The sequence below is a fragment of the Artibeus jamaicensis genome, unplaced genomic scaffold, assembly GCF_021234435.1.
Source record: "Artibeus jamaicensis isolate MK-2021 breed Jamaican fruit bat unplaced genomic scaffold, CSHL_Jam_final scaffold_474, whole genome shotgun sequence".
Lineage (NCBI taxonomy): Eukaryota > Metazoa > Chordata > Mammalia > Chiroptera > Phyllostomidae > Artibeus > Artibeus jamaicensis.
The window spans coordinates 12,071,459-12,086,395 of record NW_026522046.1 but is presented as its reverse complement, the minus strand read 5'-3'; the positions used below and the strand labels follow the sequence as shown (position 1 = coordinate 12,086,395).

The following is a 14,937-nucleotide window of genomic DNA, read 5'->3' as shown; positions in this document are numbered from 1 at the left end:
AAAAAACAAACTAAAACACAAGTAGGAACAAATCAAGTACATCACTCCATAACCACACTGAGATTCTGTTTCCTTCCTAAATAGTCTATAACCTGACTGGGTTGGATCAACTGCGAAGGCAGATTTTCAGCAGTATCTTATTAAAAGATACTTCTTTTCATAGTAAATACATTTCACTGCTAACAATGCCCCAAGTGCTCAAAACTAAAAACCAGATTTACTATCTTTATCAAGCCCATAACACAGACTGTGTTATTTTTATTAAAATAACCTTTATTTATTAAAATATTTATTAAAATAACCTTTATTTTTATTAAAATAACCTTTATTTAAAAGGTGACTGTGTCACCTTTTTATTTAGTACAGAAATTAGGTCTCAAAGTGAGGCCTGTAGATCCATGGGGTTCTCAAGATTTCTTAAAGGGTGAGGTCAAAATTATTTTTGTAATGTTATTAAGACATTACCTGCCTTTTTCATGGAAGTGACATTTACGATGATATTATAAAGTGGGTAAAATCAAGGCAAGAAGAACACCTTACTCTCTTAGTAGTCATATTCTTCACTACCATGCACTCAAAAAAAACCCACAAAAATTCTTCACTGAAGAATTTCCTTGATGCAAGAAAAAAGAAAATGCTTACCTTATTAATGTCTTAATCCTCAAATACACATACTTTCATATCCTATGTAACACAATGCTCACTACACATAAAAGCACTTTGTTGCACACTGAAATGATGAGTCTCAAAGAAAAGCACTGTGCTACGAGCTGGGCTGGCTACTTCTGATCATGGACTAGCACCTTCATGCAGAAGAACAACTGACAAAGGAGGGTTTTCCAGACTGAGAATTCTGCAGGCATTTTCTTGCAAATAAAGTGAAACTATCACTTTAAAGAAATTAACTAATAGTATGTGTTGGCAGGGATAAAACTTAAGCTTTTAAGAGAAAATTAGTACTTGGAAATTTTATCAGCCATCATGAGCTGGATTGAGAGCCTCCCAAACTGTATTCTAATGAGATCAATGGTGATATCAATTAGTCTGTTTTTTAATATTATGTAATGCACATATGGAAGGCCTGCATAACCCAGTGAACAAATATTTTCCCACTGACCAGTACAAAATTATGTATGAGAAACCATTCATTCAAAGTGCAAGAGAAACCAGTGGATTTTAATGAATAGAATATAAAATGTTGACTGACACAATTTCACATCTTACACTAGAACTAACCCTCAAGAAACTATCCACTTGTTGAAATTTGGTGCAGTATCAAAGGACATCATCCAAATGTATTGAAAAAATATGCAGTTTGATTTGAAATATTTACATTTATTTATCTGTGCAAGGCCAGTTTTCATATATTTTGACAACACTAATGTATCTCCACATGTGACTGCAGAGGCAAATGTGAGAACACAGATGTCTTCCATTAAGCCAGAGATTAACAGAGATTTGAAAAATGTAAAACAATGCCACTCTCCTCATGAAAATTTTTCATTTTGGAAAATAGCTGTTCTTCATAAAATGTATTAGGGATGGGTTTACTGTAATGTTAAAATGTGTTTATAGCAATATAAATTTCAGTTTAAATACAGCAAATATCAGTAGCTATAACCCACATAAACAAACATTCTTTAGAGTCACCATTACATAAAGAATGTACAAGGTACTAAAACCAAAATGTGTGAGACCTGAGAATCTAAAAAATTGATTTCCTCTTGGCAATATTGGCCCTAATCTTTTTGGAGAGGTTCAAGAATGTCCCTGAAGAACCAGACCTCTTAAACCACACCACTATTCATACTGCAGCATGACCTAAATCTTTAGTTTGACTTCTATTATATTCATGTTGGAATATATGTTAGGTGTTCAGTAAATTGACACCTAATATACAAAAAAAGTACTTAAAAGATATAACATCCTCATGAAAAAGTTCTACTTTTGGTAAAACATATGGAGTCTACCAACTAAAAGTTGCAGTGAAATGTACAAACTTTCTGAGACTGTGCCTCCATACATAGCCTTCTAGATAATCCCACTTGATTCAATAATTTTACTGAGATTTACTTTAGCATTTAATCAACAACATTTACTTAGTGTTAATATGCCTGGCACTGTTCCAGTTCCTGAACACTGTAGTAACACGGAACTCCATTAATACAGACAGTGATACTGAGAACAGGCTTCAGCAGCAATTTTCAGATTGCGTGCCATTTCCACTAAATCCTACTACATAAATTTAGCTGCAGAAACAGCATGGAGGCCAGGCCGTGCCACAAAGCACGGCCACCACTTCACATGTCCTCCCCTCACAGTGCAGCCCAGTGTCTGGCAGGTCTGCCCAGCCTCACCACCTGTGTTAACTGGTAAGGTTCCAAAGGGCTGCACTCTCTTTCCCACCAACTGAAACATGAAGCTGGTGTCTAACGGCCTTTATTTTCCAAAGAGAAGGCATTGAAAACTACACACAATGGCAGCCACCTTGACCACATATATGAAAATAAAGAATGCAGGCCTTGAGCACCACAAAATCCAGTCCGTACATATTCAATTTGTTTGCTACATCAGCAACACAGTGGAATGCTGAGCAACAAATCTGAAATTCTGTATAGCCAGATTCCCAGGTTACGCCTGGTACAAATTCCATACCTTTACACGCTGAGGACTCAAAAGAACAGAGGAGATGCAGGGAGTAGAGGACATCTAGGCAATAGAAGCACATCTGTGTTTAATAATGTCAACTAACTGTTCCACAGTAATTGTGCTACTCCTATCCCATACCAATAATTGTTGTGGCTGGGATTTGAAAAGGAAGAGAAGCCCCATTTTGAGTTTCCCCTAATACAGATTGGAAGAGTAAGGATTGGAAGAGTAGGATACTTGTTTTCCTCTGTATTAGAGGAAACTCAAAATGGGGCTTCTCTTCCTTTTCAAATCTTTGTATATAAGCTATTATTTGTCAGGTGGAGAGGCCTAAGCAGAATCGATGAGTAAGCGCAGCTCTTGCTAGGATGTCCCACCATCCCTTTCTCCAGACTCTTCCAGAGCCCTCCAATCAATATCAACATCACTGAAAAATGAAACAGCCATACGGTTTATGCCTCATGGTATGGTGCAAAAGGGAAAAAAAAGATGACTCACTGTGAAACCTAAAAGTGAATTTAACCAAGCTTCTAACTACCACTTTACAGAAATTATAGGAGTACAGTACAATGTGTTAACAATACCACAAAGATGCAATTAGACAAATCCATAATATGGGATATTCAACAGAATAAATGAGCAAATGTCTTCTACCAGTAAGTGAAAGAGACTTAAATTTAGCAACCAAAAGCAGTATGTAGACCTTACTTGGATTCTGATTAAAACTATGTGAAAATGTCATTTGGGAGACCAAAAAAAAATATATTTTTTTAATTTCCTTTACTGCATCCAGTTTCTCCTAAGGTTTGTATCTTTTCTGGACCATTGTAACACATGAAGTTGAGCCTGTTCTCTATAATAATGGGAAGCTATTTGTAAGGATGAGGATAGTGAGTGTAATGACAATACAGCAACTCCTATCTCATATTTAGCAAGTATCCTACTCTTCCAATCCTTACTTTGTGTAAAGATCTCCATTTGACTATGGAATACTGGAATACACAACTCTGTTTTCAACTCTGTTGAATATGGAATACTCAACTCTGTTTTCTCTGAAAAGTCAACAGCTCCAGAGTGATAACTCACTATGAGTTTATCTAGACATACTCCCAGAATTTTCATCAGAAACATACCATTTACTATCAAATCGCTGATTAATTTACTGTTTCCCAAGTACAGGAATTAGAAATGGCCTTATTCCTTCAATACAATGCAAACAGATGTCAGGGCTCCATAAAGAGCTTTAAACGAACAAAACCCGAAGACCAAACAATGGAACGTGCACGCAGGCACGTTGGAACTTCTCTTCTCACTCCTCTCAACCTCACGGCTTTCTCAGAGAAGGAAATTTAGAGAGAAGAGGATGCTGTATAGTCAACCTCAGAATCGGTTTGATACATGCTGAAAGTATTACATTAAGGAATTAGTAGTAAATTTCCTCTGAATACCATCTGGCAATCAGATATTTAATCTTTGGTTTATCTCATTCATGTAACTAAAAAGTGCTCTTTTCTGCACAACAAACAGAAGAAAAAAGTCTTTCAAAAGATATGAAGCTGTTTGGGCCACCAATCTAAAACACATTCAACCTCAATTAAAACACCTAATGTTGTAATAGCTTTAGTGTAATAAAATTTTATACATAAAATACGTTACAATGAAACAGAGGAGAACCTCCACTCCTGTGCTCCGTTCTGGTTACTTTATCAGGTATCACTGGGTGATTCAGTGTGAAAGGTTTTACATCTACTCATGACCAGCGGACAGGATCTGGAACTGCTATTTCTCTGCTAGAACTAAAAGAATTCCCCTTCCTTCCCATTATGCAGTAGGAATGGGCTCACAGTGGTTTTTTTTTTTTGGTTTTGGGTATTTTTTTTGGGGGGGGGGGCTGTCATCGCTCCTTATATTAGTGGTAAAGGAAGATTTCAGGGCATCACTTAGAACAAAAAAAGCACTTAGAGGTATGGCAACAAGTGAAAGCGTTCTTTTTCTAAATTAATTTTTTATTTATATAAACCATTACTCTAAAGAAACAATACCGAGGGACTTCCGCCAAGATGGAGGCATAGGTGGAGACTCCACGCTTTCTCCCACAACCAAGTTTAGAGACAACAAAATATTAGCAACAGAAAACACAGCCAGAACACAGAAAATTGAACTTTTCAGAAGTCTGATAACAACAAATTCTTCAGCCTGACCGGTAAGAGGGGCGAAGCCAGCAGCTGGCGGAGCGGGGTAGCACAGGAAAACTCGGTCAGACGGACTCAGGCGAGCGGATCCCAGGCGTGGGGCTGCAACGGGCAGTCCCAGTGAGCAACCCAGTGAGCAACCCGCAGACCCACATTCATGCGCAGATAGACCAGCGAGGGAGTGGGCAGTGAGACAGGACCGAGCAGTCCCCAGCGGCAAGAGGCAGCAGAGGGGGCCGCCATTTCCCCACTCTGACCCTGCCCCCACATACAGCGTCACAAATCAGTGACCTGAGAGGCCCCGCCCTGGTGAACATCTAAGGCTCTGCTCCTCATAATTAATGGGCGCTAACAGACCAAAAATGGCTCAAGAAGATCTCAAAGCCCCAGAGCCCATAAATCTAAGTGATGAAGAAATAGCAAAACTTTCAGATGCATAGTTTAAAACACTGGTGAGCAGGATGCTCACAGAACTGGTTGATTTTAGTCACAAATTAGAGGAACAAATGAAGGCTAAACTAATTGAAATGAAGGGAATTGCACAGGAAACCAATAGTGATGGAAAGAAAACTGGGACTCAAATCAAAGGAGTGGACCAGAAGGGAGAAAATATTGGCCAAACAGAAAAGAAGGAAGAAACAAGAATTCAAAAAAATGAGGAGAGACTTAGGAACCTCCAGGACACCTTTAAACACTCCAACATCCGAATTATAGGGGTACCAGAAGGGGGAAAGGAACAGCCACCAGTGGAAAACTTATTTGAACAAATAATAAAGGAGAATTTCCCCAATCTGGCAAATGCAACAGACTTCCAGGAAATCCAGGAAGCTCAGAGAGTCCCAAAGAAGTTGGACCCAAGAAGAAACACACCAAGGCACATCATCATTACATAGCCAAGATTAAAATGAAGGAGAGAATCCTGGAAGCAACAAGAGATAAGGGGACAGTCACCTACAAAGGAATTCCCATCAGACTGTCAGCAGATTTCTCAAAAGACACCTTACAGGCAAGAAGGGGCTGGAAAGAGGTATTCCAAGTCATGAAAACTAAAGACCTACTACCAAGATTACTCTATCCAGCAAAACTTTCATTTAGAATGGAAGAACAGATAAAGTGCTTCTCAGATAAGACCAAATTCAAGGAGTTCATCATCACCAAGCCCTTATTATATGAAATGTTAAAGGGACTTATCTAAGAAAAAGAAGATAAAAAATATGAGAAAAATAAAAATCGACTTGCCTTTTGACCCAGCAATTCCACTGCTAGGATTATATCCTAAGAATCCTACAAAGAACCTATGCACCCCAATGTTCATAGCAGCACAATTTACAATAGCTAAGAGTTGGAAGCAACCTAGGTGCCCATCAGTAAATGAATGGATCAAAAAATTGTGGTACATATACACAATGGAATTCTATGCAGCAGAGAGAAGGAGCTACTACCCTTTGCAACAACATGGATGGAACTGGAAAGCATTATGCTGAGTGAAATAGGCCAGGTGTTGAAAGACAACTACCATATGATCTCACCTTTAATAGGAAGCTAAACAACAAAACAAACAAACAAGCAGAATAAAAACAAGGACACTGAAATAAAGAACAAGGGAACAGTGACCATAGGGGAGAGGGAAGGGAATTTAAGGGAGAAAAAGGGGAGGGATTTGGAGGAACAAATAGGAAGGACACAAGGACAAGAACTAAGGGGGGTGGAAATGGGAGGGAGGTGGGGAGCACGGGATGGGAGGGGGGGCTGAGACGGGAGAAATAGACAAAACACTGTACTTGAAAAATAACTAAATAAAATTATTAAAAGAAAAAAAAGAAGATAAAAAATATGAACAGTGAAAGGACGGCAAACTCACAGTTATTAACAATCACACCTAAAACAAAAGCAAACTAAAAGGACAGGGAGATCAGGAGCAGAAACACAGAAATGAAGATCTCATGAAGGGTTAGCAACAGGGGAGTGGGAGGAGGAGAAGGGGGGAGAAGGTACAGAAAATAAGTAGCATAGACGGTAGGTAGAAAATAGGGGGGTAAGAATAGTATGGGAAATATATAATCTAAAGAACTTGAGACACATGGTCATAAACTAAAGGGGGGGAATGGTGGGGGGTGCAGGGTGGAGGGGAATGAAGGGGGGGAATAGAACAACTGTAATGGCATAATCAATAAAATAAAGTAGATAATACAGAAAAGAAACAATACTGGATTGTATAATATGTGGGATAGGTAAGATTTTTCAAACACTGTGGTGACTCAAATACTCTAGGAATGACAAGTTATTCACATTCATCAATAAAAAGGTACTTAAGAACAAGTGATCATTATTATTTACTATTGTACTTGTGTCTAGAATATAGACTGACTCACAAAAAGACTGACTCTATTATTACTTGCTGGATAAAACAAATAAACCTTTTTTTTAACTAGTCAGAAATATTCTGAAAGACCAAAAAATGATCTTCACTGATGACTAAAAGTCAGTAGTCTTTTTCATCCATTCCCATCTTGATCTCCATGACTGTCTTTATTTCAGTAAGTTCTACCTCCATATATCTTTGGCCAAACATTAAATACAAAGAAAAAGATCCACATTCCAGTTCTAGATGACCGGGTTCTTGCTTAGTGTGGTCTATCAAAATCACCTGGGGCATCTTTTTCAAACTAACATCATGAACTTTGTGACAACTTTAAATGGTCTTAATTAAGTTTTAGCAACTAAGAAATACAGAGCAAGCATGTGTATTTTTAAAAGTTCCTCAGGGCATACAAACCCTGCCTTGCATCCTGCCACATACTCTAAAATGTCTCTACCTTTTAAATCCTGTAACTGTGAAACAAAACAAAGTGTGCATACACTCTGCACATACATGTTTTAAGGTAAACTTCTTAAATCTCTGAGCTACTCAGTTCCTAACTGAACAGGTTTTCGTGATCACCTCAGTTACTCACACTTCTCAGCATCCTCAAATACAACATCCTCCTCCTGGACTACATCTGCTCTCCATCCAACTTCATGTGGATCTACTGATCAGACATTTCAACAACAGATGGGACAATCTTCCCATTCAGCCCAAGTAGTTCTGCCAATTCTCTCTGAGCATTTGTAATGTATGTAAACCCCAAACAATGGTGGCATCCAAAATCATTTTGTCCCTCTGAGCCACTTGGCATTTTATTATGTTTTTAACTTCCTTATCAAAATTTACATCATGGATTTTCAAAAATTTTAATTTTCCTCAAGGATCTCATCTCATTGAAAGCCCCTCAATCTAAGGTCACTTTGCTTCTTTGGTAAAAGTTATCAGAACCTCCTTGACTTTTTGCTCACTTCAAAATCTTTATTTTTTTATTCATCATACTATTTTTTAAGATTTTATTTATTTATTTTTAGAGAGATGGGACAGGAGAAAGAGAGGGAGAGAAACACAATGTGCAAGAGATACTCTGGTTGGTTGCCTCCTGCACACCCCCAACTGGGGAGTGAACCTGCAACCCAGGCAAGTGCCCTTACCAAGAAGCTGAACTAGCGACCTTTTGGTTTGCAGGCTGGCATTCAATCCACTGAGGCCAACCAGGCCAAAGCTATTCACCATATTTTGTGCTGACCTGCTGAAAAAGAAAAGACATGTATGAAAGAGAAAAAAACGATCTCATACAATCTACTGGGTCTTCTGGCTAAATCCCTAACCCTGTATAAAGGAACGGATATGACTAATGAAAACAATAGCATTTCTCTATTCCAGTAATAAGCACCTAAAAATACAGATGAGAAAATAAATATTCCATTTGTAAGAGAAAAAAACAATTAAATATTTACCAAAAAGTTAACAAAATAGGCACAGGATTCAAGTGAATAAACATAACATTCTACTGAAAGATACAAAACTTGACAAGGGAAAAGGATGGATGGCTGTGCAGCCTTTTGCTGTCACAAGTGACTATCCATCTGAAAGAAAATAAAAGTGGGCCCACATATTTTACTACAAGAAAAAATAAATCAGCCCTGGTTGATGTAGTTCAGTGGATTGAGCACGGGCCTATGAACCAAAGGACTGAGATTGGATTCCCAGTCAGGGCACATGCCTGGGTTGCAGGCCAGTTCCCAGCAGGGGACACATGAGAGGCAACCACACATTGATATTTCTCTCCCTCTCTCCTCCCCTTACCCTCTAAAGATAAATAAATAAAAATTTTTTTAAGTTTAAAAAAATAAATCTAGATGGACTTAGTACTTAAATATTTTGTACATGTATGAGTGTATACACGTACATATATACATACTGCAGATATACATCGTAATTCAGTATGTAATAATACATATTCAACATAGACAGCTAGGAAAAAATCTTTTTAACCAAGACTAGAAACTCAAAAAACTATACAAGAAAAAAAATATACCCATATCTGAATATATAAAGATTTACTAGCTATCAAGGAAATGACATATCTAAGTAACAAATACTAAAATTATACTTGTTAAAATATAAGAGATTTGATATTTCTGGCAGAAATATGAGGAAAGGTTATTCTCATTTACTGCAAATGGAAATGTGAAGCCCTTTTGAAAAACAACCTGACAACCTTTTCTTAAAAGTAAAAGCATTAGCCCCGTCTGGTGTGACTCAGTGGTTTGAGTGCCAGCCTGCAAACCGAAAGGTCACTGGTTCAACTCCCAGTCAGGGCACGTGCCTGGGTTGCAGCCCAGGTCTCTGAGAGGCAACGGATCTACATTATCTCTCTCGCACTGATGTTTCTCTCCCTGCCTTCCCCTCTCTCTAAAAAATAAATAAAATCTTGTTTTTAAAGAAGTAAAAATATTAGACTGGGTCACAGATTTGCTCCTTTTTGTCAGGTTCAAATAATTAAACATTTAAAACTGCTATGTACATAACTGTGCAACCTAGAGAAATAAAAGCACAAGTTCCTAAAGATGTGTTTTTTTTTAGCATCACTCTTTTTTAGTGTCAAAAAAAACGTCTATTAAAGGGAGAGCACCAAAATAAGATTGTGATACACTGATAACATTCATGGACTATAAGACTTAAAAATTAATAAACTGGTGGGGAGGAGTACACTATGAGAAGTATAATCACATTCATGCATTTACAGTAAAAGATGTGTTTCATATAAAAAAAATTTTGTTATTGTTAGTTTTGCTTTTGATCTTACAGACTCTTAAATAACTTTATTACTAATTACATCCAAATTCAAAGGGTTTTCCCACCTAACTCCCAGCCCTTGCCATTTCCAGCATTTGTAAAGACTGAAGAGTATAGTCTTTAAACTTCCAACATTTATTTGACTTCCTAACTCTGTCCTCTCTCCTCTCACGGACTTTTCTTCCTGCTCTAGTATGTGTACAGCTGACTTCTTTGAAGCCTTTTGATCTTCACTCTTCTCTCCCACTAGTGATTTCATCCACCCTGAAGAATTAGAAAATGATCATGTAACACCTCCCGACCTTTCCCTCCCCACTGATGGAGCCCTTCTGAAAAACAATCTGATGACCTTTATTCCAGCTTACTGGTGCACAAATCCTCTTTTCAGAATCTTATAAATTAGCATTCTCTAGAAATATTTATGCCCTAGGCCCCCAAATTTGTTTCTCTTCTTGCCCGTAACTATCACTGATTCTACCATTTACCAACTTTAGTCTCATGTTGGATTGAACTTCCTGTCTTAGCTCTTACCTGCCCTCTCTGATTCTGTTTTCTATTACCTATCCGAAACCACTTTTAGCCAGGCCTTTCCTTTCTACAGCTCCTGTCACCAGTACTACAATAGTGTCCAAGTCTCCTAGTCCTTTCCTTTTATCTTCTGACACCCAGACACAAAACATAACTCTGATTATGTCATATATATTTTATGGCTAACTATTAGCTTCCATATTCACTCTAAACCTTTTAGCCAAGTATTTAAGTTCTCCAGTCTATGGTCTCAAAGCATCTATCTAGCCATACAGCACCTTCCTTAAATGCACCCTTCAGATGAAGACATGTTCCTTGACTTTTGATGGGGGTTAGGACCTAAGAAACCCATCATGAGCTGAAAACACTATTACGTTGAAAGTGCTTTTCAATACACCCAACCTACTGAACATCATTATGTATTCAGGAAACTTACGTCAGTTTACAGCTGGGCAAAATCACCCCTCTGCCACTGCACAGCATCACAGGAGTTTCATGCCACACATTCATGGGAGAAGATCAAATTCAAAGTACGGTTTCTACTGAATGCTGTTTTTCTCACATCATTGTAAAGTTGAAAGTTTTTAACTTGAACAATCATAAATCAGGGCCATCTGTATATTTGTATCATTCTAATATGCAACAAATTTCCACACTCCTGCTTTTTAGCTCTTTGTTCCAACTATAAGTGCTGAAATTCCCCCGTTCTTCTTCAAATGCTGTCTCCTTACGAGGCCTACTCAAATGCTGACATTAAAGGATGGCTGCGCACTCTCCTTCTGTACCCCAAACGTAGTATTTCTACTTTTTAAAATAGGCAGAATGTTTATGTTTTCTTTCGAAGGCTACTGTTTTTTATAAATAAAATTCATTTTAAATTCCCCAAGCTCCAGTTTCTTGTTCTGTTAAAAAATAAAAAAATAAAAAAATAAAATCTAATCTACAAACCTCGTGGGTAGGCAGGATGCATGAAAAAGCTGTTTATAATCTAAGTGTTAAAAGTTGTTATTGTATAACCTTTTATTATGCATATTTGTTTTTTCAACCACTACCAAACTACTAAACATTTAAAAGGCAGACTGTTCTTTATAGCCTAATACCCAACACATAGAAGCTGTTCAAATATTTCTTTAAAACCTTCATAAGTCATAACTCTGTGCTCCAGCATAATAAATATAATCTAAGCACAATTTATATACCATTATGCCTTGATCAAAATAAAGCATCTAAAATAAGCCAGTCAGAGAAAGACAAATACCGTATGATCTCACTCATATGTGGAATCTAATTAACAAACTGAACTAACAAGCAAAACAGAGACCTACTCAGAGAAGGGTGGATGACAGCTAAGCAGAGGGGGTTGGGGAGAGCTGGGGGGAGTTGGAGGGGGTGAGCAAAAAGGAGAAAGGATTCGAGGACATGGATAACAGTGTGGTAATGGCAGAGGAGAGTATGAGGAGACTGAATGGTAATGGGAAAAATATATAATAAAATTTTTTAAAGAAAAAGCATCTACAACCCTTCTTCCCGCAGACATCTCTCTCTTCAGGAAAACGACTGTCACATAACGCATCTAGACCTCTGATTTAGTCCACCTGAAACACAGTCTACTGGTAGGTAAGAGGGACCCTTTCAAATGGCTGATAAATAACTAAGTAGTCAAAGTATCTGTTTGTGTGACTGTGATGGTGGTATTCTATCCAATCTAACAAATTTATCCAAGATCCATAGTTGAACATTATTAATGCTATAGTTTACAAAAAAATTCTAAAGGTTGACACCATGGCTATTTCAGTGACATAAAACAACATATTTTTTAAAAAGTAAATATATAAAAGTAGCATGTTAATTTTCATTAAGCTGAAAGATTTTTTTCTCATTCTTTTACAAAAGCAAAAATTAATTATGGACAATGTTTACAAACATTTTTTAAATGGAAGAGATAGTAGAAATTACTATTTGGTCCTACAGAAATCTGTAAATAATAATGTAAGAGAACTTGGAAGTCCATGAGTTAGCCTTGAAAACCATATAAGCGTATAATATCTTGTTAAGAAAGCAAGACAGTTACCTACACCTACTAGAGTGCTGTCTTTAAAGGACATGGAAACTACTTAAAGAGGCTACCACTAGCCAGAAATGGGCCAGTTTTTGAGAAAAATAGAGAAAAGTAACTCATCAATAGAAAAAATAACTCAATAACCTTAAACACAAATGCGTTTAAATCCATGAGGTTATAAGATAAACCATTGTTAGCGCAATTATGTCATGCCCCTGGCTAGTATTTCTCGGTATTTTATTTCACAAAAAAAATTACACGCATATGTAGTATCATATCTGCTCTTAGATCTCCTATCTATACTCTTGTTCTTACTTGTAATTCATTTATGAAATCTAAAATTACAACTCTGCAAATCATTCCTGTTATAAATTTTAGTCTACTATTGCTAACAGTGCCTGGAAAGGCTACTTTAGTCACTGCTAAGGAACCTTCTTACTGAAAATTTAACTAAAAAATAATGGTCAAATGCCCAGACGTAACAGCAAAATAAAAAGTCATGAGTAACTAGACTATGTTATGCATTAAAACAGATACCAGCAAAAAAGGAAAATGAAGAGTTTGACAGGAATGATGAACAGCAGCTGGTAAGAGAAGCAAACCACTTTGTGTGTTCATTTAACAACAACAAAAAAGCTCACCCTGTATGTGATGTTGCTGAGCTCCGTAAACAAACATCAGGCAGCATGATGCAATAGAAAGAGTCCTGGACTGAGTCAGGAGGCCTCTGTTCTAGCCACAGGCCTCAGTTTCCTCATCTGTAAAATGAGGGTGCTGAATTAGATAATGTGAAAGGGCTCCTCTAGCTTTAACATTGAGAGATTCTATGAATTTAGGAAAAAGCAATAAAATGTAGGACTTTTGTTAACAGTGAAGTTTAACTGTTAACCTTGGAAATAGCAGGTGGAAAAATAAAGAAAAGGAATTTTCATAAGATCCTGAAATGCAAAAAGCAATTACTTTGTGACTCGTAACTGCTGTAAAGGTTTTCATGCTATCCTGGACTTAGTACCATTCTCATCTAAACTGTATTAGTTATGAGTGACCAAATTATGATCTAAAAAAAATGTATTCACCTTTGGCCAGCCAGACTGCTCAAGTCAACAGCACAGGAAATAGTACAGGACACCTTTGGGCTAGCAATGACTTCACGTGATAATGTGTCTCAAAACTGTCCTTGGCTAAGTAACTAAAGAGTGAAAGGACACAAAAATGATTACGGTAAATTAAACAATCTAAAATATGTAGTAAAGCAGTAACTTTATTTGTGATACCCTTCTTTGTTAATGAGTGTATTTTCTCTATGCAATAATTTTTTTCTGGTGAGGTCTAAAAACAGAACCTGGCTTCTTCCAACAACGCAGCTAACTGAAACGAGTGACCCCTCCCCACCCCTGGTGAGATACAGAAACATGGGAAAGGGTGTCTGTGTCGAAGTTTCCATATTGACAGAAACCAAGCTTCTATCCGTAACAAACAACAGAAATGCTCTGGTGCCTCAGAAAAATGGTGATTTCCTAACTGTAATTTCCCAAATACAATTAACTGCCCGGTTCTAGCTATTCCTCCAAGGTCTAACTGAATTGTAAGTTTTAAGTTCGTAAGTCCGTTGATTTTTCTACTGTATACTTATTTTTTCCTTATGTTGACACTAAGGTTCTGACCTGGCAGACTTAAAATTCCAGGGACAAGAGAACCAACAAACACATCTTAATAACAAAAAAATCTATCAAAAGTCCATTCTATTAAAGGATGCAATACCTACATTTAAAAGACAAAGATATAATGAAACATTCAATAAAAAACTTTTTTAAAGCTTATATTATGCAAATTACCTAAGGGGTTATAAAGTAACTTTGCATCCACATAATTCCATTAATTATTCATTTGAACATTTCACCTTGGCAATATAGTACCTAATATATTATTCAGAATCACTAATAAAATTTCTCTGGTTGGTAGAAACAAAAGCAAAATAAAAGTCTTCATCGTAATGAAACTTGATCTTGGCTAGTCTAAAAATGTTTATGACATCCATGTGTGTCTGAGATACAAAATGAAACAAATTGTTTCTTCATATTAAATATATTTTCCATTTGAATTTGGGTATTTTGATTTATGATCCTAATGAACTGATTAAAATAACCTTAACGTTAATGGCAAAAAACAGAATCAGGATAGATATGCAAAGCATACTTTTGGGCTCTATTTTGAGCATCAGCTGTTCTTAGCAATTTTCTCCATGACTTTTTCAGAGAGGCTTAAACATTACTTTACTAACTAATAAAAATACTTATGGTAAGATAATATTAGTAGTGTTGTTTTCAGCCAATAATGCACAGTGT

At 36.9% G+C, this 14,937-nt stretch overlaps 1 protein-coding gene across 9 annotated transcripts in view; it reads right to left on the bottom strand.

The window, feature by feature from the left end:
* Positions 1–14,937, bottom strand: part of TBL1XR1 (TBL1X/Y related 1) — a 152,877-nt gene that overhangs the window by 49,848 nt on the left and 88,092 nt on the right. The window contains exon 3 of one of the 9 annotated variants that reach the window (XM_037128333.2): positions 13,234–13,350. The exons of 7 other annotated variants lie outside the window; for them this stretch is intronic. The gene's annotated coding sequence lies outside the window, so the exon portion shown is untranslated. Of the gene's footprint in view, positions 1–8,357; positions 8,453–13,233; positions 13,351–14,937 lie in introns of those variants that run through there. One more of the 9 variants, XM_053657955.1, reaches the window with a different exon arrangement.